The 27,603-nt window shown below is 37.3% G+C and overlaps 1 protein-coding gene across 1 annotated transcript in view; it reads right to left on the bottom strand.

The window, feature by feature from the left end:
- The window catches only part of LOC141419413 (uncharacterized), a 30,206-nt gene extending 12,763 nt beyond the window's left edge, over positions 1–17,443 (bottom strand). The window contains exons 1-2 of the mRNA XM_074062202.1: positions 17,198–17,443; positions 15,666–15,750 (exon numbers count right to left, since the gene is read on the bottom strand). The gene's annotated coding sequence lies outside the window, so the exon portion shown is untranslated. The remainder of the gene's footprint in view (positions 1–15,665; positions 15,751–17,197) is intronic.
- Positions 17,444–27,603: the final 10,160 nt, after the last annotated feature.

Here is a 27,603-nt window from a genome sequence, read left to right as displayed (position 1 = left end):
ACATAAGTTCATATATTTCAAAATCATCATTTTTCCTTCCCTCTCTCCTCCCACATTTTACAAACTATATTTGACAGGTTTCACGATGCTACCTTCATATAAAGTGTATTGCATGTATATAAATGAAGACAAAGTTTTTAAATAAGCATATACTTATATGTATATACACTGACACACTGAACAAATTAATGTGCTTCATTCTTGTTATCTTTGTTGTTTTGTAGCACTGGGTATTGAACCCAAGGCCTCCTGTATATGAGACAAGCATTTTTCCAGACTTAATTTTGTTTTTCTTTTGTATTTTGTTTGTAAGATAGGGCCTCATTAACTTTGTCCAGAGTGGCCTGGAATTTGCCATCTTTTTGCCTCTACCATCCACATATCTGGGATTACAGACATGTTCCTATGTATGTATGTATGATGTATGTATAAATGGCTATTACAGTGAATCGAATTCAGATATCCATGATTTTGCATAGTTACCTTGATCTATGATAAGACAACATGCAATTCATTCTCTTTAAAATATCCATGCTAAATGCAGTATTTCACTATAACCCTCAAATTATACTTTAGATCTTTAGACTTGTCCTATAGTCTTCAGTTTGTACCCTTTGACATATATCTCCTGACATCCTCTTCCATCTACATCTTCCAAGTACTCACTGTTTTGTTCTATATCTATTCAACTTTTTTATTTATTAAATTATGCAGGTAAATGAGATAATGAAGTATTTTTGTTTCATTTAGGCAGATGCCCTCTGTCTTCATGTCTGTTGTGGACAATGATTGGAACTTCTTTTTAATGATCAGTGATAGCACATTGCACTTCATGTATGTGTGTGTAAATCCCATATACGAGGGAGACAGTGTAGTATTCATTTTCTGTATCTGATTTTATTAAATAAAATGTTCTTCATTTTCACCTTTTTTGAATATCTTTTACTTAATTATATGTAAGTTGAAAAGTTAAAATTATATGGAAAGCTAATACATAAACTTTTGCCCCATATACCAAGATTTAATGACTTTTATGTCAAATCCTGACACCTAAAACATTAGTAAAGACAAATTCCACTCTGTCTGGCCAGCACATCAATTGTATTTTAACAATTGGGAAGACATTTTTATTTCTACTTTACCCAAATTTTAACAGAACTTATTTAACAAAATGTATTCATGGTTCATTCAAATAAAGAGGAATGTAGATTAATTATCACATACATTTAGCAAATTCAGGTCTACTCATCTTACTAGTGCCCATTTTCCTCAAAATCAATAAATATAGAATTCTTAAAACTCAATTGTAGAAAATATATATTCATGATACATATATTTCTATGGATGTGAAACAAATACATAGGGAAAATGGATTCATAATTTTCATTTAAAAAAAGCTCTTTCATGTTAATGTTAACAGGTAGAAATCTGGGCAAGCTGCTAATGGCACATATTTTAAATATTTTCTGCTGTATTTTGTCAGGTCTCTTAGTAACCTATCTTTATGCCCAAACGTGACTGGGTATGCAGCCTTTCAGGCTCAGAACTTGGTGAAAGAAGTAAACACAGTATAACATATACAATCCTAACTTAATGTATACAACAGGAAGTTATAACACGGGTTTCACACAGGCACACTCAGAAGTAAATGGAAATACTAAAGAAGCAGAATCAATTACCAATATGATGGGTTACACAAACAGTATTTAATCAAAGACTAAATTGTACAATTTAGTCAATTTAGACAATTGACTAAATTGTAACAAAGTCTGAACAAGATTCTCTTCTTCTCAACTGTTTGTCCTTGAAAATAAGATCAGTATCCATCCTCTAGCACGGAGGATTGGTAGCACACTGTAATTTTATATTTTGCTTATACAAATAGTACAAACTATAAGTGGCTTTACTTATATATAAAACAGGAAATTTTCCTGCTGTCATTTCTCTGTATTTTACATTAAAGCTCAGTGTAGATAAAAATAGCTATTATGGAAAAGAATCAGTTTAGCAGTTGAGAAATTTGGGGAAAATAATCTAGTTAAGCTTAGAGTTTCATAGTTGTAGAAAAAGAAGAGAGTCTCTGAACAGAGAAAAAAAGGTTTTGTCATCCTTTTGAGACAGTATTTTCAGTGAGGCAAATTTGTTTTGACTTGAATGCATTTTAAAGCCTATATGTACATGTATTTTTCTACATATATGTTATTATACATACATATTTGTGTACTTGAATATGCATACCTGTATAATACATATACACATGTACATCTAATATACATATATGATAACAAAAATATTGAATATACATTAAAATATATTACTATCTAAACATATATATATGAGATAAATGGGCTTGAGTGTGGTGGTGAATATCTGCAATCCCAACATTTGTGAGGAAATGGCAGGGACATCATGCGTTTTGAGACCAACTTGAGTTACTTAGCAACTTCCTGGATTACATAATGAGACTCTGTCTCAATAAATAAATTAATTAATTAACCTGAGGATTTTAAATGCTTTCTAAAATAGATGAATGTGTCATTACCTAGAGTCTGAGGAGAGAAAGGGAAAGAAGAACTGTTTAGGCAAATCCTGACATTATTGAGGGATAGTACTAAAAATGAATTCATCTAGGTAATTTCATTCAAAAGCAAATACCAAAGATGAAGTTATTAGGACAAAGGTAAATTTACAGAAATTACTCTAAAATAATGTTTATTGGAACTTCAATGCTTATGGAAGCTTCCATTTGCTATTTTTGAGATATGGTCTCACTTTAAGCCCAAATTGGCCTTGACCATAAAACTCCTAATTGTGCTTTTCCACCTAGCTTGGATGACAGTTGCATACCACCATGCCCAACCATAATTTGAGATGGGGTCTCATGAACATTTTTTTGCCCAGGCTAACTTCAAACTGTGATCCTCCCAATCTCAACAAAATAACTATAGCAACCTAAGAGACAAAATCAAGAATGAAGTACATCTTAGCAACAAGGATGGGAATCTTTATAAACAGGAGGGAAGATCCCTCTTACATAGGGAGAAGAGATTATGTTAAGTAAGAGGCCTCATAAATAGGAGGGGAAAGGCCCCTCAACAACAGATACTAAACAAATGAAGAAAATTTGGACAAAGAAAAATACCTGTGGAGCTAGAAAACATAACCCCAGAGGAGAGAGTTGTGTTGGGGAGGAAATGAATAAGGATGGGGATTACTTGATTGGTCTAGATGTGTACACACAATGCCGTAATTAAGGTCTATTAACCTCTCCAAGTGAGACTGCTTTGGAGTCCATTTCTTATACCATGTAATGTTAAAGTCAAAATATAGAGAGCGAGTAAAGTTTCAACATCCCTTAGATTAGCTGAATATAGACACTCAATGATCATCTCTTCCTCCACAAAATAATTAATCTTCATGCTCTCACATAAAATGGCAGAAAACAAAAGGACTTAGAGGAAAGTATTAGTGAACCAGCAAAATTTATTAAAATATCCTACCATAAAAGTTTCAAAACAAAACTAGCAAATACATATCTATATTTTAAGATGGGAATACACAGGTGCAGTCTGAATGGCAGGTAGTACATGCAGGAAGGTGGTGGAAAGGTTGAGGGTTTATTAGGACAAAGGTAAATTTACAGAAATTACTCTAAAATGATGTTTCTTGGAACTTAGATGCTTATGGAAGCTTCCATTTGCTATTTTTGAGATATGGTCTCACTTTAAGCCCAAATTGGCCTTGACCATAAAACTCCTAATTGTGCTTTTCCACCTAGCTTAGATGACAGTTGCATACCACCATGCCCAACCATAATTTGAGATGGGGTCTCATGAACTTTTTTTTGAACAGGCTGACTTCAAACTGTGATCCTCCCAATCTCTATTTTCTGAGAAGCTAGGATTTCCTTTTAGAAATCTTCATTTCCTTTTAGACACCATTCCTATGGTCCTAAATCTAAAAAAACCCTTACTAGCTAGCCGCATATTCAATTCAGTATATACCGTACCTGAAAAAAAGATACAAGAAAGCCTCAACTCATGTCATTGGAGGTGACATTTACATCAGTGTACCCAGATTCAGTTCAAGTTTACCTGGCAAAACTCCAGCCACAGTTTTCTTGGGAGTTAGAGCCACTTTGACTAGGTGTGGGATTCTTTCATTGACTAGGTTTGGTGTTCGCAAAAACACCAAGCTAACAGAGAATTCATACACACATGGCTCAGTCATCCTCAAACAGCATGAAAAATACCACAAGGAAACCATAACCTAAGGGAATCCCAGAAATAATGTAAATGACAAACTCAGTTCAGAAGATTAATAGTCAGCTTGGAAGCTCAGATTGCTACTCAGGGAACACACATTCGTGGACCCAAACTCAGCTCAGGTAACCACTAACTACTTTAATGAACCCTTCACAGCTCAGTGGATGTCATACATACTCTCTATAGTGTCCTCATACTCGGCATAAGACATCACAGATCTACTTCAGTGAATCTGGCTCACATTAGACAAGATATGTTTCAATTGTGACATAATTAGTTAGCTTAACAATAATTGCAGGTAGCTGGAATTGCAACTCACAGGACTTAGTCTCCTACCAGAACTCCCTAGACCTACCCAAGTGGATTTATGGACATACCTCAGAGAAATCTCAACATACTTCAGGGGTCCTACATCCAATTTAAGGATGTACAGACCTACCTGGAATAACTCAGATTCACATAAGATACTGTCCCCAAACCTCAGAGAGTTCCACAACAACTTCAAATGACCCTAACTCATCTTGGGAGACCAATCTCAGAAAACAATGAATGATTCAGAAGATACCACATACCCTAAAACAAATAACCAATCAGCCAAACAAACCACAGCATCCTCATTTTAGGGATTAGGATTTAGCTTAATCATAGAACCATTTCAGTAAATCCAAAATTATCCTGTGCATACCTTGACTAGATGGACCAAAGCACTCTAGACCTACCACAAGGAGTCTAAGACCAAACTTAGTAGACCAAGGACTTACAATAAAAGATCACAGAATCAAGATAGTAAATCAAACTACACTCAAGAGAGATAAAACCAGTCAGATGCCAATGACCCACATCTGTAATCCTAACCAGTTAGGAGGGTGAGATGGGGAGAGCCTTGGTTTGAGGCCATTTCCAGCACAAAGTAGTAAGGCCCATCTCACCCAATAGCTGGGCAGTATGTGTACCTGTCATCCCAAATTATGTAAGAAGTTGAGATTAGGAGGATCATGTTCCCAGATTAGCCTAAGCAAAAATAATTTCATGAGACCCCATCTCAAAGGAAAAAATATTGGGAATAATATCATGTGTGCCTGTCACTCTATAATGGGAAGCATAAAATAGGAGGATCACAATCCAGGTTGGCCCAGGCAAAAAGCAAGACTAGCAAAAAGTGCTGGAAACATGGCTCAAGCGGCAAAGTGCAGCCTCACAAGTGTGAATGGCAAGTATGAAATCTTTGGTTCAAATTCCAGTATTGCAGAGAGAGAAAAGGAGACATACACACACATGTCAGAAAGAGAGAAAGAGAGAAAAGGAGACAGGACCCTGTAATCAACTCATAAGACTACAGATTTGAATGAGAAGGCCTCTCCCTACTTCAAGTCTTCTAGTCTCTACTCTCCTACTCAGGGTAATATTATAAGATGACTCAGATATCAGATGACTCAGTTTCTCAACTCTCTTCACTAAAGCCCAAACCAATCTCAAGTCCTAATATCATGGGATACAAGACTCAGCTTAGAAGAAACCAGATATACTTCTGGGTACCTAGACTCAGTTTAGCAGATTCCAGACATACAACAGAGAAACTCAAACCCACCTCAAAGGACAAATTCTATTCAGGCCTCCAAAGACAATGTGCCAATAGACCACAGCCTTACACAAGTGACTGTACTCTGTATAGAAGACCCTATCGACACACAGTGTACTAAGATACACTGTAAACTTTCCATAGGGGACCAAGAACATCTCAGGTATGAAAAGGCTCCTCAAACTTTCCTACATGTAAGACTTGGGGCTAAAGAAAAGTATACATTTGATCTATAGTTAGCAAAAGAAGACCCTGATGTACCCATATTCCAATATCAGGATGGTTTAACTTCACTCCTGGACCATCAACCTATCTCAGGAGACACAGACTCAGCTGGAGCATAGCTAGATATAATGCAGTTTCATATACTACTAAAAATGCATAGACAAGTTACTGAACATCACTTAACAACCTCAGGAAATCCAGAATCAGTTCAGTGGGCACTCAAATTTATGTAATTCATGCCTATATTAAGAGAATACTTCACTTCCATAATATAATATAAAATCGAGGACTTGTTATGATGTGGATATCTAAATGTCCCCCAAAGACCTTTATGCTCAAGGGTCTGTGGCATTATGAAGTAATAGAAATATTAGAAGGATGAGCCTAAAGCAAGGAAGTTGTATCATGGCAGTGTGTTCTTGAAGGGAGTATTTGGACCCTGGACTTAACTCTTACTTTTTTGCTCCTGGTTGTCATGCACTGGGCAGCTTTGCCCCCAACATACTTTCCCTACAATGATGTTCTATCTTACCACAAGACACAAAATAATGGAGAAAACCTTCTATGTAATGAAACTTCAAGACACAATAAATGTTTCTTTGTCAGAGGGATAGAAAGCTGACAAGTCAGAGCTATTTACTCACTCCAGTGAAACCCAGACACCATTCATCTAAGGTACCTCAGATTCACATGCAATTAGCTCAGAAGATCCTGGCCCCATAGGAAGCTCCTGGCTACCTTAGTTAGATCACAGAACTATATGAAGGAGTATCATAGCCAAAAGATCGAAGACAAAACTTAAGAATTGAAAATGCCAATCAACCTCTGGTAATCATAATCCACATACTATTGGGATAGCAGAAACTATTCCAGCAATCCACAGATCCACATTAGAGTCTCAGTTGGGGAACATTCTAGTGTACCCTATCCTTTGAAACCTAGGGCCAGTCATCCTAGAAAATATAGTAAGGGGTACATACAGGGAACTCAGATCGTATTCAGACCTTCAGGGGATCAGCTCAGAGATTCCTAACAATATGTCAGGAGTCTCCAGATTTAAGCCAAGGGGCTTGACATCCAATAATTATCACAAACCAATGTAGACTCATATTAAAGAACAGATAGACACAGGTTAAAGAAAATGGAACAAGACCTACTAGGAATTTCCCACCTCACAGTGTACAGTCTCGTTTCAGGCATCCATATACAGTCCTCCTGATAGCCAGAACTATCCACTGTTCTCATAGGAAATAGAAGAAACAACTTAGGTAGCTACAGACATATATTTTACACCATCCAGTCTCAATTCAAATATAACCAGATCAAAAATTCACAAACGACAGTTTGCGAATGTGTCTTAGAGTCACTGAGTTTGGCCAGTGGTCCCTTGGAATAGTATAAGTTAATTTATTTTTATTTTGAATTAACATACATTAATAATAAAGGAGATTTCAGATTTTACTGTGACAATTCCATATATGCATATGGTGTAATTTGAACAAGGTTGTTTGTTTGTTTCCTGTCTTAATATAATTAAGATGAGTCTAGTTTGATTGTGGTGGGTCTGCGTTTGCCTGACCTGAGTTAATCACCTTATCTAAGTATTATGTCCACTAAATGCTTTTAGGGACAGTGACCTCCCTCAGTAGCCCTAAGTAGGTCCAAACCTACCAGAGAAGATAGTTTTTTAACTCAGAAGATCCAAATTCAAACTATTATGGGATCTCTAGATCAGGGAGCAAGCCAAAACTCAGCGCAAGAGTCCATAGAAAACACTCAGGTAGAGAAATAGCCCCATAAGCTATTGCCATCCTCACCTTCTCACCACAAGGCCCAACCTTCTCAAACCCTGTATCTACCTCAAGGACCCAGGAACTACTAAAAAATTTCCAGGAAACACCCCCATTCTGTTGTCTTCATTTACAAGTCTTTAGAACATGTTGGGGAATCAAGACTACTTCTGGGGCTCACATTCCCATTAGATGACTTCATACATAGCTGACTCACAGACTATGCTAGCTCCCACTGACCCTACTAAAACAACACCATGGAAACAAGACTGACTATAGTAACACTATATTTGCTCAAATAATGCATATTCCTCTTAGAAAACAATTTATCCTAGACAACAGAATTGTGATCCCAAACCCACATCATGAGGTTGCAGACCCACTTCGGGGATCAAGATTCTAATAGGAGACCTCAGACACTTATCACAGGGCTGTAGACATTAAACAGACAGGCAGTGTGCAAATCATCTTAGAAGACAACACTTGCACACAACAACTCACTTCAGTGACCTAAACTAGGGAAATTACAGGAGATGTCAAATTAAACTCAGGAGTTGCAGCCTCCACTGAGGAGAGAAATTAGGTGATTTTGGAATCTACCTCAAGATATTCAGATCTACTACTGTGGTATAGAGACTCTAAATCCAGCCTCATTTCAGGAATACCAGGGGACATTATATCCATCAGCCAGCTCAAAAGATCCAATAATTGCTTCACTATATGTCATACCCAATTCAAAGGAATACAAATGCACTCTCAGGGACTTTTATTCTTCTCAGTCAATATTAACTAACCTCAGGAGACACTAGACTCACAAAGGGATTTAGAAACCCATCTCAGCTGAGAACAGCCCTATTTCCTGGATACTTAAACACATTTATAGAGCTCAAGACATAGTCCAAGTTAGCCATATTCAACATAAGAATCTGAGTGCATGTCAGGGAAATGTTGTGTGAAGAACAGACTTCATGTTCTTTTATGTTCCTGAAGACAATTACTTTGTTATTGAATTGACAACTATTGGAGGAAATTTTACAGGAAGAACTTGATGTAAACTATGCCTAAAACATAAAAGAGAGAATAATTATTAAAGTTTGGAGAAGTAGCCAAAATCAACACTTGAGCTTCAAGGAAGCCAGCTAAGAAAATTCTAGGAGAGAGTGCCCGAGGCATCCTTTTATAGCAGAATTAATATAATGCAGCAGATGTGATGATTTTCCCAGTTAGTAAGCTAAATGTTTTGGTTATGACATAGACATCAAAGAGGTCTCAGGAATGACACAAAGCAATTGCTTACTATAGTATCTATGTGCTTAGTCTACCTGTGCTTTCATCCTCAAGCAGACTCAAGACCCCTGAGCACTTGAAATTCCTGCACGTGTCACCCATGCATCATATTTGGCGACACATGAAGGGACCAGCCATCACCTGAGGTCAGTATAGGTTGTGCCAAACTGGGAAAGACTGCCTAGGAATGTGACCATGAACATCTAGCACTCCGGTGAAGTCTGTTTTCCAGGAGAGACCCCACCACCACGGCCTAACTATGGTGGAACTCTCGGGTCGACCTTTTCTCCCTGTCTCTCTGTCTTGTTAAGGAGGATTTCTTCCTTGGGAAACTGAGGAAAAGGTCCGAGCCCATTACAGGTTTCCGGCAGGCAATCTGAGGAAACTCGGACGCCAGGTGGGGATTTATACTGCACTGCCAATGCTACCTGGGCAGAACTCGACTTCAGTGCACCTAGGCTTTTTCTTTTTTCCTCTCCTTAAACGCTGACACTCTCTGTCAAGATCTGACCAGCTTAAGGTGAGGTCCGAAAAAAGCCAGTGGAAAGGAAAGTTTGTCTTCAAGCCACCAAAGGGGTTCTGGCTGGGGCACCCCCTGGTGTCACCCAAAGGGTGGAGATGCAAGTTCCTGACCTGCCCTGAGGCTCCAAAAGCAGCTAAGTCTTGGACCCTTCCAGCCATGTCTGTGGCAAACACACAATCAGATCTCTTATGCTTCCTTCATGGTTTCTGTGGCCTGAGATTGGGGGTCATCTCTTGCTTCCAGTGCTCCAGTACTGCCTTTGGGCAGGATTGACCTGGACAGCAGAGATGATCAATAATCCCTCATGCCTGGAAACTCTTTTTTCCCCCAACCCTCAGCCTCTCCTTCCCCTTTCGTGGGCAGTTCAGGATGAGTGTCCGCCTCCCCACTTTGCTCTAATGGCAGTGAGTTTCTTTCTTTAGGGTGTTTGGGAAAAATCCTTACAGACACCAGAAAGTGCTAGTCTCCAATTTAGGTTTAACTGTCTTTGTCAAGCATCAGGTTAACTGGTTAAACAGGTTCTGCAGCTGCCCTCAGGGAAAGAAAAAAAAAACAGTTAAAAGGCAAAAACCACAGGTCTCAGTTTTTTGCCCCTTTCCAGAGCAAAAGCCTCCAGATGCTCTCTCTCTCTCACTCTCTCTCTCTTTTCATAGAAAGCATATATGCCTCACAGGATATATATGGGGACAAAAGTCTACTTCATCAGGAGTCCCCATCCATGCCTCTAAAGCAGTCCTCCTTCTGGCCATGCAAGCCCTCTTGGTTACATTGATAGAGTTATTTTTTTAAATTACAAGCGTTCAGCTGGTAGAAGAGAATTAGGCCTACCTGGGTCGCAGTGCAAACAGGCAAGTCAAAATAGATGAGAGATTGGTCAAAGATCATCTCGGGGGGGTGGGTACAACTGAGATATCTATCTGTAAATCCTCCAAGGCTTTACCCACAAGGGGCACCTGAAGGAGCAAGGGAGAGCTGGATGCCATCTCCCACTAGAGTTTCTCCTCATCTGGGGATGCTTAGATAAAAGGAGAAACCTCTATTAAGGTGACCAATTTTCCCTTGTTTCCCTTTTTTAGATGGGAAATCAAGCCTCAAGGATCCAGGAAGCATCCCCCCTTGCCTGCTTATGAAAACATTGGAAAGATCTTGATCCAGAAAGTCTTCAGCAAAAGCCACTCAAGTTTTACTGCACCCAGGCTTGGCCACAATATCCTCTGGGAGATGAGGAAAGATGGCCAGAAGGCGGGAGCCTTAATTATAATACCATTCTTCAATTAGATATGTTCTGTAAAAAGGAGGGAAAGTGGACCGAAGTTCCATATGTTTAGTTGTTCTTTTTCCTAAGAGACCACCCAGAATGGCTAAACAAATGCAGGCTAGATACCCAGGCCATGGTAACCCTTTGCAACAAGCCCCCAAACTCCCTTGAACCAAAAATCCCATCTTATGCTCCATCAGCTCCCTGTCTTCCTCCTTACCCAGCTACCTCACACACTGAAAGCTGTCCCACAGGACTCTACCCACTCCAGTTAATTCCTGGAGGGCACAGAGCTTATGTTTCTTTCAGAGTGAGTGAACTTAAAGAAATATAAAAAGGGATTTAGGAAATTACACAGAAAACCCAGATGAGTACATCCAGGCATTTAGAGAAGTCAGCCAAAACTTTGAACTGAGCTGGAAAGATGTAATGCTATTGCTATCTCAGACCCTCACTTCTCTAGAGAAACACTGGGTAGTAGCTCAGGAAGTCACAGCTGGAGACAATTATCACTTAGATAAAAGTGGCCCTACTACAGTCCTGTCACTGATGTCAATTTGCATTAGACTGTAGAATGTGAATACTGATTAGGGATACCATGACTAAACTTAAACCTGGCAACCCTCAATTGCCTTGCCAAAGCAGATGTGATCCTGGGAGAAGCATTCCATCAGGCAAGGGATTTCCTCCACCACAGCTGAGGCTGGGCTTTGCACAGTATGGGCTGGACATTTCTTCTTGCTTTGGACTAAGATGTTTTTACACCAGTGTTAAACTCCTTCCCTTTCCATGTTTACTTTGTCACCATGAGGAATTCCTTCTAACCACATATTTTGCACACAAAAATCTATGAAAGCAGACACAAATCATGTGGAGTAGTGGAACAGTTTTCTATGTGAAATTTTAAGTATGTTAGGACCGTATCAGACAAGAACACAACAGATCCAGTCATTACCACTACTGAGATTATCAGGCAGCTCCCACAGTTTCCTAAAGCTCAGATTCCTGGGCATACTATGAATTGCCAGAGTTGGCAGTATAGATAGGAACAGTATTATAAACCCCAAGGTCCAGAACAACTAGAAGATCCACTGATGTAGAGTAAGACAAAAACTCCCACTGGACATTTTGTCCAGCAGTCCCTTGGTACAGAAAAAGAGGAAAATGGTCCCTATGACCATTAGAAAGCTCTACCTGAAAGTGACTAGGCAGGTATCTGCCCTCTTGAACAGATGAGTTCCACTGCAAGATGAATCCAGCCTCCAACCCCTCTATTTAGTATCCCTGTGAACACCAACCAAGTCACTCCAAACCATCAATTACTAAATTGTTGAGGCTGCCATTAGCTGCACTATGACATGGCACAGAAAAATCAGCATTTGGCCAGACAAATGGGGTTTTTCTCTTCAGGGATGGACTGACTGTCAGTCTCTTCTTATAAATTGCAGACTCACTTGTGTTATTTCCTGGTGAAGGCTCTAGATATGGTGTGGTCACTTAATGGCCTTGTTCAAAACAGAGACTAAATGATACCTAAGTATGCTTTTGGACTTCATGTTTGTGTAGGATGGATGTTTCCTGCCTTTCTCAGAAGACATCTTTGTACCAGTCCTCCAGTCTATCAGCCTGCACAACTTGCTGGTGCCCCCAGTGGTGGTTTAAGTACATCATTGAGGAGTTAAATCCCATAATTCCTCCCCATACTCGGTCTAGCAGGAAGGCCAGACCTGTAGTACTGCTCCTTTAGTCTGATCACTGCTGTGTGTGCCCAGATACAGAACCCCTGCATGGACAGTACAGGGGATTGCAGATCCTGGTGAGCTTCAGAGGAAACAAGGAACAATGTCTGTGCAGGGTATGGCTTTGCATCTAGAGTGGCCATTACACAGACTGCAGAGTAGCACCCTAGAGGCCTGGGTGGGGAGAACTGGGCTGTGCAGCCAGTATCTGGAGGCCAAGATAAGGCAGACTCTCCATTTCCTGTTGGGGTTCCGAAGCACTTCGAAGCCTTGGTGGAGATAGACACGGCAGTGTTAGTGATGGAGGTTGTTCTAGGTGTGATGCAGTCACTCAGTGCCCTGGTCAGGAGCAGAAGCTAAGTGATATGTTAGGATACTTGCAGGCTTTAGTGTTTGTGAAGGATGGAGATACCTCCTGCCTTTGACAGAAGAAACTTCTGTGCTAAGACTGTGGTCTGACAGCCTGGAGGTTTTGGTGACTGTCCCCCGCCCCCCAACACACACACCAGCAGTGATTTAAGTGTATGGAGAGAGGGATTAAATCCCACAAGTCCCACCCTATACCCAGGCTCCTGGTGTTACCAGTGCTGAGAACCATCACCCCATCAATTTGAGTATAAGGGAATTCAGGACCTGTTTGGCTCCAGAGAAAACCATTATAGGGTCTGCTTGTGGGGTGGCCTTTCATCTGGAGTGACCCATGCTCAGGCTATAAAGCAGAACCCCAGGGGATCAGGAGGGGAGGACTAGGCGTTGCAGTTACTATCTGAAGGCCAGGATGAAGCAGGCTCTCCAACTTCTACACAGGTTCCCATGCACTTCTAAGACTTGGTGGTAATAGAGAAGTCTGCATTAGGGAAGGAGGTGGTCCTGGTGGTGTTGAACATCAGGGAGTTCTAACCAAGTTAGCAAAGGGGCAGCAGCAGGAAGAGCATGTCCTCAATGATCTATGTGTGGAAGACAGCAAGAGAGGGACTCCTCCAATCTTGACTTGTAACAGTAACAAGGGGCCACAGTCAAGATGGCAAAGGCTGCTTAGCAAAGTTTTTGTGTATTTCCCTAAAAAATTGTAAATAGAACTGTCACGGGAAGCAACTAAGTCAATCTGTTGTGCAAGGAGCTTGTGGGTTAGCAATGCTCCGAGACAGGCAAATACTGGAACTTTCTACTTTACACTAGATTGTGGGATCACCTCATGGCTCTCCGTTCTTAGGGTGTATAACACCGTGTCTGTTTGACCTGCCAACTCCAGCAATACACAGTATTTGCCTTTTTGCTTTATTTTTTAAATGGATATCTTATTTTTCCCAGGCCTAAACAGCAACCTATTTATGCATTTTCTGTAGCTGGAAAGACAGGTATGTACCACATGCCAAGCTTATCTATTGATATTGTGTCTAGGTTTTTGTACTGGCTGGCCTAGAGCCAATCAGCCTCCTTCCAACCTCTGTAATGTGAGTATATAGTCATAAGTTCCAGCTCCTGGTGTTGGTTTTATTCTTTACAGTTTTTAATCACTCATCATTAATGCATAACTTTACTACAAATTTCTTAAAACTTCTAGTCCAATATTGTAATTTCCATTCATTTACTCTGACCATTCGTCTTATTATGTTTATAAAAATGTGGTTTTTAATATAAAAGCACTATCAATGGTACTTATCAAAATTTAACAAAAACCCAACCTAATATATTCTATGTTTTTTATTTTTTTTTTTTACCATTTTTATTTACTTTTTATTGGCATATATTAGTTGTACAGGGGGAGGTTTTGTTGTGACATTTACATATGTGTTTACAGTGTATCTTAGTTTCATCCCCTTCCATCATCCTCCTTCACCCCTCCTCTCTGGCTGGCCCGAGTTGGCATTTCCATTGGCTGTGTGTGAGAGTTCCAGTTCAGGCACACCTGGGTAGAACCCTCTTGTATTGCTGAAACGCTGCAACGCCCCTCTGTTCTCACATTCCCATAATAAATGCTGTGGACTGCTCGCTCTGACCTTAACGCTTCTTCTTTGGATCCACAATTGACCTATCTCAGACAGTTTGTGACACACCCAGTGGGAACTCTGCTGCTTGCTGTTTTGGAGGTGACTCCAGCGTGGGGCTGGCTACACGATAGTACATACACAGCCAGGGTCACTGGATTTTGTTGGTGGATTGAGCCCTTTATCATTATTTAATAACCCTTTCTGCCCTTGGCAATTGTCTATGGGAAATCTACTCTATCTAATATGAATAGAACCACTTCTATTTTCATGTCTTTCCATCCTCTGATACACACTAAATAATAGCTTCTTGTGGCTATCATAGATGGGTCATCTATATGCCAATCCATCTTCAGTTGACATATTAAAATCATTTACTTAAATACAAGTCTGCCATTTTATTGCTAGTTTCTGTGTGTCTTCTTGTTCCTGCATACTCCTTTTCTTGCTTTCCTGTGCATTAAATGAATATTTTTAAAATTCCATTTTGATTTATTTATAGTGTTTTTGGTATATCTTCTTGCAAAGTTTTGTTTGTGGTTTTTCTGGATATAATATATAATATACTGTGGTGAGGTGTACAAATTTCACTTCCATGTATGTCCCCTTACCCTCCCTCAATTTTAAATATAATTGGTTAAGCATTTCCTCAGTACACACTGGGGACCATATCAGATGGCATTATAATTTTTGCTTCAGTCATCAAATACAGGGTTTTTTGTTTCTGTTTTTGGCAGTACTGGGGTTTGAACTCAGGCCTCTCTCTTGCTAGGTGGGCACTTTACTACTTGAGCCACTTTGCCAGATTGTTCTGAATAAAGGTTCAGTGTGTGGCTTTGTAATTAAAAGTAAAAGTTTATACTAAAAAAAAAGCTAAGTGAACCCCAAATAGAATAAAATCAAAGAAATTCACAATAAGAACCATCATAATTAAACTTCTGAAAATACTGACAAAAAAATCCCTCAAATTCCAAGAAACTAAGTTGAGAGAAAACTGAGATGATGACTTACCTACAGTAGAACAATGATTTAATAACCGGATTTGCCATCCGAAACCATGGAAACCAGGAGGAAGTAACACAGCAGTTTTCAAGGGCTGAAAAAAAAAACAACCAAATAGGTTGTTCATAGTTATGAACCCTAGATAAATTCTATGTTTCTGTTGAAAACATCCTTCCTAACCATAAATAAAGACATTAGTATTCTATGTTTTTTAAAACATTCTCTTTTGTTACAAATTTTTAAACATTTCCAATTGTTAATGTAGCCCCTAAACCCATTTCTACAGACTTCCACTTCAGCCTTCTTGTGGGGTGCTGTGAACATCTTAGTGATTTTTTACGCCAGTGGTGGTATGTTGCTTGTACACCATGGGATCTCCCTAGATGATCAATGACCAACAAATTATAGCAAATAATTTTTTTTGCTGTTACATGATATACCATGTATTTGGGAAAGAGACTGAATTCTATTAACTTTGATAAGAAATTTGGTGTTTTACTACATTTAAACGTTGTTTGAATTTTATTATTTGTAATTCCCACCTCTTTTTAATTAGCATGCATGAATTGTTCAAAGGAGTTTCATTGTGATAGCTCCAAACAAGCATATACTTTAAGTTTAACCCTCTGTTTTTTATGCCGTTTTATACAATTTTAAGGGTTTATTCTATTCTTGTACATGCATTTTGGGAATTTTCTGCACTCTTTCCTTTGACTTCATTTCTGCCAGTAGTACTCATTTAATACAGTCATAATTTTTTAACTCTAGAACTCTTGAATTTCAGTACAAGTCATTCTCCAAATAAGTGGGGTTTTTTTGTATTATTTTGTACTGGGAGTACATCGTGCCATTTACAAAATGTCTTGCAAAATATCACAGTTGAATTCTCCCCCTCCCATCATTCTCCTTTATCCCCCCATCCCTGTTAAGTTTCAACATGCCTCATTTTTCCATTTTCATACATGAGCACATATTTCCACCATATTTACCCTCCAAAACCCTCTACACTATCCTTTCAAACAGCCACTTTAAATCCTCAGTATACTGTGCTTTCAACACTTTTGTCCTTGCTTATATGCTATACTGTGTAGGATTCCCTTTAATTGGTGCTTATTAACATAGCAAAAACATTTACAAATGTAGATATGCTTCTTAACTTAAAATAGGTTTATATTCTATAAACCTATTTTATAAACCTATAAAATATAAACTTTTAAAATAGGTTTATATTTATATTTCAATAGCTGAAAATAAAAACAGAAAATGAATTTAATACATCTTCCCTTCTGTAACAATAATATACTATTCTTTTTTTGCATTCCCCGGTGTAGTAGCTAATTGCATACTGCATCTATAATCTGAAACTCTTTCCTTACCGTGAATCTGAAATTCTACCTGAATGCAAAAAATGATCTCAATCAATAAATACATACAGGTACTTCTATTTTATTTCTTAAACTTTAATATTGAGTTTTAAATAGGTTTATCTCATCTGTAAGAAACTAACTCCATTACTGTGTCTTTTACTAAGCAGCATTTACCTCATCCTCCCATCCCATTAGTGCTTCTTGTTGGGGAAGGAGCAGATCTTTTAGAAGGAGGACCCCCACTTCTTGAAGATGGAACTCTTTTAAATGGGAAGGGTCCCAGAACAACTTCTTCTGAGATTAAAAGTATATCCACCATCATCTGTATTGAAAACACAATATTCTTAGTTAAGTAGTATCAATATTTTAATAGCCAATGTTTAGCTAATACTTATAAATTGCTATTAAAATATTTTGGTACTAAGAATAAGGTATTTGTCAAAACTGACAGATTTAAAAGTATGTTTTATCATAAAATTCAAATACTTATGTTTGTGTAATTCAAAAGTAAGTTTGTAAAACTCAGAAAAGTACTCAAAAATACTCATTTTGTATTGGTGTGAAAGAGGTGTGGGGAGAACTGGAGAGTAAAGTAGGAGTTAAACCTTGTAATTTAATTATAGTTAAAGTCCAGGTAAGGTGAAAACAGTTAAGTATTGGGAGAAACAGAATTAAGCATTCTTTATGTAAGTGTCGTGTCAAACAATCTTTTTTTAAAACATCCTACTGACAAAACCCCAAATACACAAGCCTACACACAAATATGATCCAAAACTCAAGGAGATATCCATTAGAAGTCTGAACTGTCAGTATAATGTGAAAACAGACTTACACTTTTTACAATTTATACAATAATACTAATTGACTTAAGTTCTGTTAACTTTTAAGAGCATTTAAGAAATATATGCTAAATAATGAAAAATAATTTTTATAACTAGAAACATATTTATATTCCAATTTCCTAGGAAGATTATATTCTCATATATGGCAGAATATTAATTGGCAACTTTCATTGTCTTCAACTCTGTAATTCTACTTTAGAAAATTACATCCACTGAATTATAAATTTGATTATGAAAACAGCTAAATATTTGACACAAATTCCCTTAAAAATTAGATATAATGTTTAACAGTGGTTACAAGTAAAAGTTTCAAATAATTTTCAACAGTTTCTTCTAAAAAATAAAACTGTATTCCTTTTCCTATCCAGTACAGAATGGCATCTCTGAAAATAGTACATTAACACCAGATTTGGAGTGGCTATGTCGGTTCAGTATTCAGGAGTCAGTTAAAATTTCTTCATCTTTCTATATAATAAAAGTGTTCAGTGATTAAGCACTGATTAAATCATCAGTTCAACTGAAGACTTTAGAGGGAAATTGGATTACTAATAATTATTCTTCATGTGTTTATACCTAATGGAAACTGTGAGCCAAATCTCACTGTTAAGTTTCTTTAAAACTTTAACATGAAAGTAAAACACGAAGAAAATACTGTGTTCATGTATCAAGAGTTTAACATTATATTTCAGAAATAAAGGCAATTAGCATCCATGGATCACAATAAAGAAAGTTTAAACTTGCTGAAGGTAATTCAACAATGAACAAATATATGATAGAGTGAGCATAAAATGCATTATATCTTTTGGAATTTGAATCAAAACTATTATTCCTGTAAAAGTAGGAATTAACTGTTCCTTCTTGTATGTCTTTCTACTTCCATGAACTGAAATAGCACTTTTTGGGTTTTTTTGCAAACACTATCCTATTTCTTCTACTATTCTTGTGGGGTTTTCTTCTAAAGTTTAGCAGTTTTTTGGAGGCTAACAACCTAGTCACATTTACACTGGAATACTAACAAAATTAAGTATAATGTACGTTAATTAATATGGTGTTTCAATCTCCTTCCAACAATTTTTGAGTGATTATGTAACAAAAAAGAACCATGGGTAAATAATTGTAGTTATATGGCATTTTGCCAACTTAAAATTTGTAGAAAAATGGCCAGGCATGGTGTCTCAAACCTGAATCCCTGCTTCTTGGTATACAGAGATTGGGAGGATCTCAGTTTAAGTCCATTCTGGGTAAAAATCCACAAGACCACATCTCAACCAATGGCTGGGTGCAGTGGTAGTGGGTGCCTGTCATCCCAGCTACAAGTGCAAGTACTAACAGGAGGATCATGGTCCATGCTGGTCTGGACATAAAGTGAAATACTAATCTCAAAAATAACCAACCAAAAAGGGCTCACAAAGGGGCTCAAGATGCAGAGCTCTACTTAAAAAGTACAAGGCCCTTAGTTCAATCTCCATTATTGCCAAAAGAAAAAGCAACACTGGAGAAAAATGGGAAAGATCTATAAATACTGTTACTTGCTGAACAGATCTAGATTATTATTAAAAGATTCCTACCTTTCCATTCCTACCTTAGCATCTGCAGGGCTTTCAAAAGTAATAAAAGCAAAGCCTCTAGACTTCTTCGTTTCTCAATGCTTCATCAATAGAACTGTAATACATGTAAACTTTTAAATTATGTAAACATAAAGGTTAAACTTCCATTCAACAAAATTGTCAGTCCTTAAACAATCTGTCACAAAGCTCTCATACAACAAACACAGCATTATCATCAACCATTTAAAAATCATCTTAAATGTAATCTAAAATTTTGTTTCATATTATATTAGTATTCTCAATATTATATGTAAAAGACTTCACAGTTAGCCTTTCTCACCACATTTCACACCAACACCCACAGCATATTAATTGTTTTTATCTTCAGTAGTAAGAGATGCTTAGGGCAACACTTTACCCATCCCATGCATCAGTGCTTTTGTAAAAATAAGGAAATGTTAAACCCAGAAAATGACAGTCCTAGTCATGTAAAGTTTCAATAAAAAGACATTTTTATAGTTTATATTTACTTTGAACGATACATAGATTGATTCTTAACTTCAATTACCTTCTAGTATGTGTCCAAATTTTCCAAACACTGCTTCAATAGACTTTGCATTGGTCTCTGCATTGAGGCCTCCTATGAAGAGTTTTCCAGGCCGAACAACTTGCATCATTTTGCTGTTAAGTGGGCCAAATGGTTCCAATTTTTACACTACATTTAAAATTCAAGAAAAGTACTGTAAATAGACTGATAATGTTTTTTACTTCTAAAAACTGAAACCTTTTAATACATAAGGCAAAAAGTAGCAATGACATATTAGGCCAAAGTTCTGGTTTCTATATGTATCAGATTAAAAAAAAACTCGGTTGTAAAATGAAATGGGCCCTGTGCCTGTGGCTCATACCTGTAATTCTGTCTACTCAGGAGGGAGAGATAAGGAGGATTGTCATTTGAAGCCAGCCCAAGCAAATAGTTCATGAGATCCTATCTGGAAAATATCCATCACAAAAAAGGGCTGGTGGAGTGACTAACAGTAAAGGCCCTGAGTTCAAGCCCCAGTACCACAAAAAAAAAAAAGAAATGGAAAATACTATTGTAATCCTTTTGAGTTGAATATTCAGGTTGTAACTTTTAAAAATTTACATTGAAAAATGATACATCTTTATGGTTCACAATATTATAGTGGAATGAGTAAAGCTAAATAACATACCCATTCCTCACATAATTATATTTTCAAAGTGAAAACATTTCATATGTATTGTTTTAGCAATATAAAATAAGCAATACGAATTACTTATGGTCATCTGAGTTTTCAAAGCGGTCGGTTTTCACCTAAAAATATGTTAAAAGTTATTTTAAAAATTCATTTTTTGAACCCAATTATTTTTACAAAATGTACAAATTCATTTACAAAATGCTACGTATTTTCCAGTTTTTCCCCTTATCATGATTACATATGTAATACTCTCAGCTTAAAATTGTGTTTGCCAAACGTTTACATACTTAAAATGCTAACTGCTAAAAGCAATGAAAATTGTAGCCTTTATGAGGCAAAAGTAAACTTCGGCCACAATGTTTAAAGTAACTGACAGAAATTATAACAAATACCTAAAGTTTTGTTATTTCAGACAAGCAGGTAAGGATTTTGCTCTTGGAGTAACAGGACAAGTTTTTAATTGTAGTGACAGAATATCCTGCCTTTTTTTTCTATTGTGACTCTATGTTGTCCCGGAAAAGAAAAAAAAAGCGTAAGTGAAACAAAATGGCTCCCGGCAATACGTCCAACAATCAATCCAGGACTAGACTGCTTGTCCAAATATAACAAAGGAAAAAAAATAAAGGTGAACCACCACAGGAGGGGTAAGGAGTTAAAATAGTAATAAGACTGATTTTCACTCCAACAAAAAGGTTTTCAACCTTTTTTCCCTTCCCAGACTCCACAAACTTTAAACCCATCCCCGTACTCAAGAACAAAATCCGGGTTCTTTGCCGGCTTTACTTTCTAAGGGTCCCTACATAAAGGGTATTTTTAGCATAACGAACCCTAGCTCCTTCCCATACACACGGCTTTACACATCCCCATTACTTACATTACATATACAATATTTAATTAAATATACACATTTGTATATATATATATATATATATACACACATACACAATGTACAATTTACTCGTACATTTAAAATTTTCCAATTAAATCCTGAGAGAAAAATCAAAATTCGGGTATTTCTCATTAAACGAAATGATTTAGCTTTGCGTTGTCTCTTCTGTCACTCAAACTCACTTTCGTACTTAAATTTGGAACTTCCTTACCCTCTCCTGGCTTTCTGCTCTTGTGTTAGCATTGCCCAGCGATGTGAGCTATCCTAACGGTCCACGGCAACTGCGCAGGCAAGTAATATAAGGGGCTGGGGGACCCGGATGTGATGGTTGAAGCGCCGCAGAGGAAGTAGGGAATATGGAAGGTCCTAAAGTGAAGGGGTGACCCGAAAATTAATTTAGAGGTGCAGACGTGTATACAGATACTGATCGTACAATGCAAAAGGTAAGGTAGATGAACAGAACGGATTCTCCAATTTCTTTGCTTTACTTCATTACAATTGTGTTTTAATCAAGTTTAAGTGATAATCCACAATTTGTCTCCCCCTTCCAAATGTTAACGATATGGTATGCCCACATGTCTCCAAACGGCACTATTTTTAATTTGCAAGGGAAAAAATAAGCAATAAATAAACTTGTAAGAGGTATACAAATAAAACAATAAATAAAAATTAGGAAAGACATTTAAAAAAGGAAGTTACAGATCCAAAGCTTCTGTATCTTGAAAATTTAATTCTCAATTTTTTATTCAATAGATTGATGTAGTATCTGATCCAAACTTTCAAAATTGATAAGAACAGAGTTATAGAAGACAAATTCTCCTGAGTTTTTGTATAAAAAATTGTACCGTTAAGTAAATAAAACTCTATTCGGTAAAAAGTACATTTTCATTCATGATAAATATTTTTGTATTATCTATCACATTACTTTTTCTTATTTGAAAAGTGTTCCTTTATGATACAAACCATCATTTTCAGTGCCTAATATCATATTCTAACAAATTACTCTCCACTCCTTTTATTGTTTTTTGGCAATACAGAGGTTGAACTCAAAGCTGTGAACTTCCAAGACAAGGGGCTCTCTCACTTGAATCACATCTCCAACCATTTTTGGCTTCTAGTTATTTTCCAGGCAGGGTCTTGCTTTTTGCTAGAGGCAAAACACCTGTGATCATCCTACCTGTGTCTCCCACATGTCAAGGATCACCCGGGCACAACACCCTGCCTGGCTCCTTGGTGAGATTGGGGTCTTACTAAGTTTTTGACAGGGCTGGCCTTAAACCGCTATCCTCCCTATCTATGTTTCCCATACTTCTTTTTATACCCTATACATTCTGACCATGATAAGCAATATATTACCAAGTATGTCTTCTTTGATATCTTAAGCTTTCCTTGCAATATTCTTTCTTCAGGAGAATAATCCATCAGTGAAACCACATACCCAAAATAGATTTTTATATATTTATATAATTTATGGAAAATTGTGTTTAAATTGACAGTTAAAATTCTTAATATTTTTCTGAGTATTTTATCCTCATACTTGCCACATTCTTACAAGATAGACATTAATTTGGGTAAGGCTCTGTAAGTATATATCATCTCTTCTCTTTCATTTTGAACAGGTAAAATTTGTGACTTGTTTTAGTTAATATTCCTTGAAGGAAATTACCTTTATTAATGATTTTTGAAAAGGTAATAACTATATTATAAATGATAGAATGGTATGTTATCATGAATTGACAATTGCATGAGCCAGTCAGAGGATATCATAGGAAAAACAGTCATGGAATTAATATATTGTAGGATTGAGGATGTATTTTGATGGTTAAAAGAAAAATATTTACATACCACTACTTTCTAAATAATATTAGTGTCAACCACTTATTTGAATTATCTAAATATATTATCTACCAACAAAGTTTTTGTGACTCATATGGCACCTTTATTTTATTACACACGTTTTGGGCAAAAGGAACATAATGTACAAAACTGAAATTTGCCCACAGTTTCCAGTAATGTATTGACAGGAGAGCTGTAATTTTTTTTAAAAAGTGTCTTTTCATAACATTCATTACTAAAGAAAACCAACTTTTATGAAGACATATGGTAATAATTTTCTGAGATGTGTTTTGAGCAAGATTTTTGTTATTTATTTCTCATTTATTCATATGTGCATACCTTGTTTGGGTCATTTCTCCCCAATATCTTCTGCCCCTTCCCTCTCCCCCCCATGCCCCCACACTTCCAGGCAGAAACTCTTCTGCCCTTATCTCTAATTTTGTTGAAGAGAAAACATAAGCAATGATAAGAAAGACAAAGAGTTTTTGCTAGTTGAGATAAGGATAGCTATACAGAGAGATTCCTAGCATTGCTTCCATGTACAAATGTGTTACATTCTAAGTTGGTTCATCTCTAACTGTCCTTTTTTCTAGTTCCTGATCCCCTTCTCATATTGACTTCTGTCGCTTTAAAATTTCTGTAGTAGTTCCTCTGCAGTGAGGACATCAAATCCTATCATGTTTTGTGTTTCTTACCTGTCCTCATACCTCCTGTGTGTGCTCTCCCCTTATCATGTGACCCAAGTCCAACCGCATTGCTGCATTTGCACTAGATCTAAAGCCTGCATATGAGGGAGAACATATGATTTTTGGTTTCTGAGCCTGGCTAACCTCACTGTTTTGAGCAAGATTTAATCATAGATTATCTCTTCATTAGAAGCATTAATGACTATGAAACATTATAATGAATATTGTCATTAACACAATAGAGAAACAGGCTTCCATCAAAAATACTGGTAGCTTCACAAAAGTGGGGAGAACACTGGTGTTTGAACTCAGGGACTTGTACTTGCTAGACATGCACTATAAAACTCAAGTGACAAACACAGCCATTTTTGAAGTTATTTTTCAAAGAGGACTTCAGTTTTTGACATGATGTCTCTTGGATCATGATCCTCCTGATCCCACTTCCTGAGTAGCACTGCTTATAGGCATAAGATATCACACCCAACTCTAAGGTCCAAAATTTATTAAGTATGTAAAGATGGTTAAATTCCCTAACTACTGAAATTTATGCAATCAGCAAGAAGAAGATAATGATCATTTCTATCAAAGTATTTTGTTGTTAAATAATGTCCAGCACACCGTCAGGGCAATACTTAAAATATAGCTCAGGCCTCAAAAGAGTATAGATATTATAATTACCTTAACATAGGCATAACTTGAAATTAATATGTAATCCTGTTTTAGAGCAACATGACAAAACTATAAAAATATGTTTAAAAAGAATTGAGAGACAGGGCTGTCTGCTGTCTCCACTCCAATTCAATACAGTTTTGTGGAATTTCTAGCTAGATCAATAAGACAAGAGCAAGAAATAAAAGGAATTAAAATAGGGAAGGAAGAAGTCAAACTATCCCTATAAGTCCCAGATAGCTTTTCTCAGTGGCCACTAACATCTCAGGCTTCATTAGTTCTCTGCCGCACAAGCACACATTTCCTTAATTATTTTAACTACCTATCATAACCGTTAATTTAGTTTTTCTTAATATGTGGTAACCAGACTTGTGTGCAATAGCATAGGGGCGTATCTCCTATGCTCTTAAACAAGGATAAAACAGATTTTTCAGTGTTCTTCTCCAGGCCCTTCCCAGAGATGCCCAGGATTGTGAGGCATTTTAGATGCAGCCATACATGGAATTAAGGAGTTCAATTAAAGAGTTAAGAACTCTCATGTGCATTATCCTGTAGTTTTTCTTACATTTCCCTAAAATGTGCTCTACTAATCTTACACATCACTTTTATTGAACTTTATCATTTTTCTGCCTGTTTACAAGAGATGTGTGTTGGCACTTTGGTATAGTTTATATTTGTTTGCTTGACATTTTTCTACCTAGAATGGTCACATGTCCAAATACTGGTTCTCCTTCCATCTTCACTGTGCATCAGAATGGAACTTTTGGAGGGCTGCGGATATAGCTCAGTTGGGGAAGTGCACACTTAGCATACTCCAGCCAAGGCCCAGTTCAATCCTCAGCACCACAAAAAGAAGAAACAGAGAAAAGAAAAGGCATAGCCTTGCTAATGGTTTTAAAGCAATGAGAAAACTGAAGCTAAACCTATCTTTCTCAGATCACATAGGTAGCAAGTAGTGGCACCACATCTTAGTTGTACAATAAAAAGCAACTTGAGTTGAGATAGTAAAGCATTAAGAAAGAAACTAATAGGAAAACAAAGAAATATGCAATCGGGAAACCACAAAAATAGGTGAGTTCATGGAATTTTGTCTAAAATAACAACAAAGTCACAAGGCTGACAGATACTTCCAGAAGACCTCTCAGCATGTCTTTGGAATTGATAATAAAAACTGGGGACAATTTTCTACCACTTCCAGCTATCTACAATGAGTGACCACTTGGAAAGAATATATATAGCTGTCCATTACAGTAGACATGCAACTTGGAAAGAATATTCAGCTGGCCATTACAGTAGACCTTCCACTTGTAGAAGCTGTTCAAGATTTTCTAACCTTACAGGTTCTCCAGCTCTAAACTCTATGAGAATCTGGCTGTCAATCTCAGTAGCTTTCCCTGAATGTGTACAAAGTATTTTTTACATAATTTATTCTAGGCTGAGAAATCATGTGTGAATTTAGAAAAACAAGAAGGGAAAGGTGACAAGTCAATAGCAAACTTTCTTATGCTCATCTGGTTGAAATACTCAAAGTGTATTTTAAAACAATTCTGGCTAGGCACTGGTGGTTCACGCCTGCAATCCTAGCCACTCAGGAGGCAGATATCAGGAGGATCATGGTTCGAAATCAGCCCGGGGAAATAGTTTGTGAGACCCTATCTTGAAAAAAATCTATCACAAAAAACGGCTGGTGGAGTGGCTCAAGGTATAGGCCCTGAGTTCAAGCCTCAGTACTGAAAAAAAAGTTCTGTATAAAAATAGGAAAAAACGTGTTTGTTGAAAGAAGCCTATTTCTTTGGAATTCCTTTTCTTTTCTTTTTTTTTTTTTTTTTGGCAGCACTGGAGTTCGAACTCAGGGCCTCAGGGCCTCACCCTTGCTAGGCAGGTGTTCTATCACTTCAGTCACTCCACCAGCACATTTCTTTGGTATGCTACAACCAGTGCACAGGAAACATAACTAAACATATCCATACATTTATATCACGAATATATCTAATGTATATATTAATGCATATGCATATAAATGGACACTGTTTTAACTCATCAGCCAGGATCTCCACAGGAGATGAAACTGACCTAGTAAAGGTTGTCTTCTTGACCCCTTCAGGAAAATGCTGAGACCATGAGGGCAGTTTTAATCAAGATGGAGTTCTGTTCCAGTCTAACATGGGATATTTTCAATTCTGAATGTAGAAGGAGAGGCAAGAATGTAAAGGAGGGTTTTGAGTTAAGCCTTTTTTTGTTTTGCATGGCTTTTATGTTTTTATTTTGAAATGCTGTAAATTCAAGAGTACAGGTTAATTTCAATCACTGAAATAAACTAAGATCAGAAGGTCTTAGGTATTAACAAAGAATACAACAATTTATTGCAAACTCTATCTCTCTAGATGAATAAGCTACAAGCAGGAGTACTGATTTTCCCCTATGGAACCGTTTGTTTGCTTCTGACACCTTCTTTGGAGAACTGATTCCTATTTTTAGTAACATATGGCCACCCAATCTCAGTGAATCTAAACTACCTTGCCAATTACACATGCAAAAGTCCCTAAGGATTTCAACAGAAGTCAATAGAAATCATGTATTCTAGTGCATAGGTGGGAGAGAGAGTCTTCAAAGCAGGCTACAATCTTCCTTACTTGGGCAAGAAATACTTCCTTGCCCAGGTGTCCAGCGCAATCTCCTAAAGGAAGGGCTGCAAACTTTGATACGATTAACGAGATTTTTTGGTGGGGGCTGGGGGGTACTCTGGCGATGAGACGTGTGGAAGAGAAAGCACTCTGAAGTGCTGATTCTCCTTTAGTTCAACCTAGGGCCTGCAAGATGACCCAAGGAAGGTGACATCTTGGGGGAAGTCAAGTGCTACAGCATGCTAATCAGGAGATCAGCACAGAGCC

The sequence above is a fragment of the Castor canadensis genome, chromosome X, assembly GCF_047511655.1.
Source record: "Castor canadensis chromosome X, mCasCan1.hap1v2, whole genome shotgun sequence".
NCBI classification, from domain to species: Eukaryota; Metazoa; Chordata; class Mammalia; order Rodentia; family Castoridae; genus Castor; species Castor canadensis.
The sequence above is the reverse complement of the archived record's forward strand: the minus strand, read 5'-3'. Positions and strand labels throughout refer to the sequence as shown.